We start from the raw sequence: 6,000 nt of genomic DNA on the forward strand, positions 1-6,000 counted from the left end.
ATTTAGAAACTACTTTATAAACTTTTACTAATAATAAAAATTACTTTAGATACCAATAATGTTTTTAGTTTATAAAATGGTTTCTAATTTAGTATATGGTCTCTAAAATTAGTTTTTATTTAATAATTTTTTTATAGTAATAAAACATTCATGAATCTTTTATAGGAAAGTAACAACATTGTTGGTTAGTCTCAAGTGAATCAAGTGAGATCTATATCCACTCATTCTATTCAATAAAACTCACCAACAAGTAATATATTTGTTAATCACATTGATTCATATCAAACTTCTTAGATTATTGATTTTGGAGCCATTAGTCATGTGTGTGCCTTTTTATCTAATTTTAAAACTTATTATCCTATCAAACCTGTTTCTGTTAAACTCTCAACTGGACAACATGTTTATGTGATTCATTCTGGAACTGGAAAATTCAATGACAAATTCTATCTCGTTAATATTTTGGATATACTTGATTTTTCCTTTAATCTCATCTTAGTATCTAAACTTACATCTTCTTTCAATTATTAGTTGACTTTTCATCCAAAATATTGTATCATACAAGATATGAAAACAAAATAGAGGATTGGTATGGTTGACATGATTATTGGCTTATACATTCTTAATAAACATGTTGTTCAAACTCCACCATTCAATTTGTTATTGTTGAACCTATATGTAACATTAAGAACATTGACCTATGGTATTTCAGAAGGGCCCAAATTTTTTCTTTAAGTGATTCACATGCTTTAAAGTCTTTTAATTTGCTTCAAATAGACATATGGGGACCCTGCACGGTTATTTCTATGCATAGTCAAATGTTCTTTCTCATTATTGTTGATGATCACACATGTTGTACTTAGCTTTTCCTAATGAATAACAAATCTAAAACTCGAAATCTTATAATGAATTTTACCACTCAAATTGAAGATCAATTAGTTGTAATGTCAAAGCTATTCAGACTGACATTAGACCTGAGTATTCTATGAAACAATAATTTTCCTATAAATGCATAATATGTTGTGTTAAAACCCTTGAACAAAATGATATTGTGTAAAAAAAAGTAGCAACACCTTTTAAATCTCACTTGTGCCTTGCCTTTTCAGTCTAATTTGGCTATGAAATTGTGGTGTTATGTTGTTTTGCATGGTTCTCTTTGAATTAATTGTATTTCAATACCTTTGCTTAATAATGTTTCTCCTTATGAAAAACTTTATGACGTTTCTCTCTTATATGTCTTTGGATGCCTTTGATATGTTAATACCTTGATTGTTAATACAAAGAAATTGGATAGTCAAATTACCCTAAAATTTTCCTTGGTTTTAAACCTCAAACTAAAGGATAGTTGTTTCTTAACTTTAAGAGTAATAAAATTAATGTTTCTCGACATGTCACCTTTCATGAAAAAAAAATCCCCTATCATTCAAATTATAATATTGAAATAAATCAAAATGAGATATCTTTACCCATATCTTACGATTACATTTAGAGTTATGATAAAGTTAACTTAAAATATCAAGATGATAATCTTCGAAATATCAATAAGTAATCTCCAAACTAATGAAAACATTGTTAATTATGATACTGATACTAAACTTATTGTGAACCTTCGATGATCTACACCACTTTGAAAGCCTCCTATATACTAGAAGATTTCCAAACAACCTTTAGGTCTTCTACCTCTACTGCTATTACAAACAAACGTATTACATGTGACAAATACCATATAGAATCCTTCAATTCTGATGTTTTATTTCTTCCAATATCAAGTTGTAGATATTTTTACCAAGACGCATCCTCCTGTTGTGTTCAAGTGTTTGTTTTTCAAACTGAGGTATATTCCCAACTTAAGGAAGACTGATAAAACAATATGTTCTTCATCGATTTATTTTTTTGTGAGATGCTAAGCATTTTCTGGACTAGCTTTAGCTTTGGTTAGTTTTTCTTTTTTTGGTTTATAGTGTTTCTAGTTTTTCTTTTATTTTCGGTTGTGTATTATACTACATTTTTTTCTTGAGAATAACACACAGATGATTATTTCCTTTCACATCCTTTTCGTTACACGCATTTTGTTTCTTCTCTTTCTCTTTTTACTCTTATTTTTGTTTTGTTATGAAAAATATATGTTTTCTAATTCTATTTTTAGATAGATGTATTGCATACGATTTTGTTACCTTTCTTTATTTGTGAAATTGAGATTAAATATCTATGAAAAACAGAAGCCAGTATCTTTATCAATTCTAAGGTTACAAATATTGAGAAAGAAAAAGAAGATATCGGTTAACGAATAGTCTAAAATGGATATTAAATTGGTAGACATGATGTGAATAGGTTACAAAAGATAAGGAAAGAAATAATTAAATATGAGAAAATATAGAAATCAATCCTACAAAATTATAAGTCAATATAAAAAATTATCACAATACATAAATAAACAAGTGAATCATAAAAAATAATCTAACATACTCTAAAGTCCTAAACTTGTTATAGCCTATTTTTGTAGATTACAATTTTGGCTAGTTATTTCAACTTGCTTTTACTCTTAATGAGTTTGTCCAACAACTCAAATATGGAATGTTTTAATATTTATATTTTCAATTTTAGTTTTGATGTTAATTTTTTATTAAAAATTAGTAATAAATTATATAAAGTTATAATTCATTATAAAAGCAATTATTAAAATCACCCATGTGAATTTTTTTACTAAAGATTTGATATATTTATTTTATCTATTTAAAATTAAAATAAAAGTATTTTTTTTAAAAACTTAATATAAAACATCCTTTACCAAATTTTTTTAAAAAAATCTAATTTTCTGTTATGAAAGAACTCATAATCCTATTGTAGCCTTCTTTTTGTACCTAATAATTGTGGCTAGTTATTTCGAGTGGTTAATGGATTGAACTTGCGGTAGGAGATTTCATCTTATAGCTTCATCGTTTGAGCTTGTCTATGGACTTTTAATCCATTTAGACCCTTTGAATCAATTTTAAATTTTATGGTGCAATTTGAAAATATGAATGTATTTAAAGCTCTCTGAATCAGTGCCTCCAAATCACGTCCCTAATGCTTTAGACCCTTTGAATGAAACCACAATTTTTTGTTCATATTTTAAAGCACAAACCTAATTTACTTCAATCCTAACTTCATGTCGTGGCTCATAAAATGTTGACATGGTAGGATCTTCAGAATGGATGTCCTTCACCCCTTTGCCATTTAACTTGTCAAGAATTCTCCATGTCATAGAATCAGGAGTGAGCCCATTCTTTTTCATCTCTTGACAATTTGGTAAGCTTCACTTTTCAGACCAAGATTGCATGCACAGTTGATCAGAATATTGTAACTAAATATATTCGGAGAGACCCCAGAATCTACCAACTCATACAAGAAATGACAAGCCTCGTTAAAATTGCCAGAGCGGCAGAACCCTTTCAGAATTGCTGCATAAACAAATTATCATGAACCCCTGAAGGCCATATAACATTGTGCCAAAATCTCTTTGCTTCTTCAGCTTGGTCAGATTCACATAGACCTTCTCTATCACAACTGTATATGTGGTACTATCTGCCGTAATACCATCATTTACCATGTCATCAAGAACCATCAATGCATCATTGGTCGCTTTAGTTTGAACAAACCTCGGAGAAGAGCATTATAAGTCACAACACTAGGTTTTATTCCGTTTTCCGGCATCAGCTTATGAAACAGATCATGAGCTTCATTGATGCTTGCAGCATCCAACATACCATAAATCAAAGTAGTGAAGGTCACAACATCAGGTGCAGCAAATTTTCCCATTAACATATCATGCAATACCTTTGATGCTTCATCAACCCTACCCATCTTGCAAAAGCCATTGATTACCGTGTTGAGGGAGATCACACCAGTCAGATACTGGTTCTCAGGCATAAACACAAGCAAATTCAAAAGCTCTGTCGAATTGTTCAAAAGACAAAGAGCTCTCAAGTAAATGTTGTAAATCCTAGTCTTGTCAACACCTTCCTTACTCAGCATGAGTTTCAAAACTTCCTTCGCCTTGTCCACATCCAACACTTCGCAAAGAGCTTCCACGAGTACCTTATAAGTATGCTCAGATAACATAAACCCAACTGATAAGCCCTCGTACAATCACCATCCCTGCTAAGCCCATGAATGACATAATTATACGACACCTCACCCGGAACAAACCCTCTTTTCCTCATTACATAAACAATCCTAGCTGCCCCATTATGCCTCTCAACTCTGCAAAGTGAATCCACCATCTGTCCATAAGCAACCTCCTCAAAAAGACCACTCCCGAACGGCAACTCCTCAGCAATCCTAAACACTTCACCAAGAAACCCCTACCTGCACAAAGAACCAACCAAATTTGCAAATGCCGCGGTCTTCACCGAATCTTCAGCTTCCACACTCATCATCTCCCACAACCTGCATATCAACTCCCTCCCACCTTCCACATCCCTCTCCCAAAGAACACCGCGAATCAAAACACTGTAAGTCACCGAATTCGGCTCCACGCCACTCTCAAGCATTTCATCGAACATCCTTGCGCACGTCCCTAATTCCACAAACCAAGCAATACCCATTAATAAAAGTGGTGAAAGAGATAACATTTGGGCAATGCCCACGGATCTTCATGTCAAAAAACAGCCTGTGAGCGTCCAGGGGTTGATGGGCACCGCAAAACTGGTCCATCAGACGGTTGTGAGGAGCTGTGTGGTAGAGGCTGACCCAGAATCTCCATAAAGAGTTTTGGAGGAGTTATCGGAGGGGTTTAGGAATTAAGTCTGGAAAGAGATAAGCATCGAGCCCTTAGAAGGGAGGCCGAGCAGAAGACAGGACATTAGAACTGGTAACCATTGCTTCTGGATTATCTTTGATGCTCTCACTAAGGATTATCTATCTTAGCTAGAACATCATGCATTTTTGAATGAAGTTTCTAGTTTACCGTGCTCAGAATGCTAGCAGTGGTGCAAAAGAGAATCTTGAGTTTGTGAGAGTTCTACTTGTCGGTTCCTAATTTGGTTCGAAATTTCTTGGTAAATGAACAATTTATTTCTGTAACTTGTCATTTGTATGATAAATGTTTTAGTTTTGTAGGTGTTTATGGTGCTACCACATACGTGGCTAGACGGGTTTTGTGGAGGGATCTTAGTTCCTTCATAGGGTCTTGGTGTATTATGGGTGATTTTAATGCTGTGCTCTCAGCCGATGACTGTAAAGGAGGGGTGGCTCCTAATCAAGTTTCTTGCAATGAATTCCTTGATTGGATTAATACTAATGATCTTTCTTGTATGCCTTTTACCGGTACTTGCTATACTTGGTGTAATGGAAGGAGAGGGTTCCATAGAATTCATAGAAAATTGGATAGGGCGTTATGTAACGAAGTGTGTTTGGATGAATGGGATTCTTGTACTTATCAGGTTCTTGTTAAAAATTGTTCTGATCATTCCCCTATTCTTACTAGTCTTGCTAGTAATTCTTTGAAGAAGGTTAGCAATTTTCGTTTCTTTTCTATGTGGCTTCAAGACGCTTCATGTATGAAGCTTATTCATGATTCTTGGGCTAATAAGGTTGTTGGTTGTCCTATGTTTATTTTACATCATAAGTTAAAAAGGTTGAAAGTTGAGCTACGTGACTGGAATAAAAATTCTTTTGGTAATGTTCACAATGCAGTTCTTTTTAAACAGGGTCTTCTGCTTGGTATTCAACAAAATTTAGAGACTGCTAGTATGTCTGATATTGATGGACTTCTCTGTCAAGAAAGGATCGCTAAAGAGGAGCTTGATCAGGCTCTTCACTGTCAATATTTGTTTTGGAAAGAAAGAGCTAAAATGCTTTGGTTTAAAGATGGGGATAGAAATACTGCTTTTTTCCATGCTGTGGTCAAGAGGAGGAATAATTTTAGTGGGATTCATCGTCTACGAATTGATAATGTTGTTACTGAGGATCCTACACTCATTGAGGAACATATTTTGGACTTTTATAAAACTCTTTATGCCG

At 33.4% G+C, this 6,000-nt stretch overlaps 1 pseudogene; it reads right to left on the reverse strand.

The window, feature by feature from the left end:
• Nucleotides 1–3,038: 3,038 nt before the first annotated feature.
• LOC137827159 (pentatricopeptide repeat-containing protein At3g18020-like) lies at nt 3,039–5,639 on the reverse strand (annotated as a pseudogene).
• Nucleotides 5,640–6,000: the final 361 nt, after the last annotated feature.

This window comes from Phaseolus vulgaris, chromosome 8, assembly GCF_000499845.2.
Source record: "Phaseolus vulgaris cultivar G19833 chromosome 8, P. vulgaris v2.0, whole genome shotgun sequence".
NCBI lineage: Eukaryota > Viridiplantae > Streptophyta > Magnoliopsida > Fabales > Fabaceae > Phaseolus > Phaseolus vulgaris.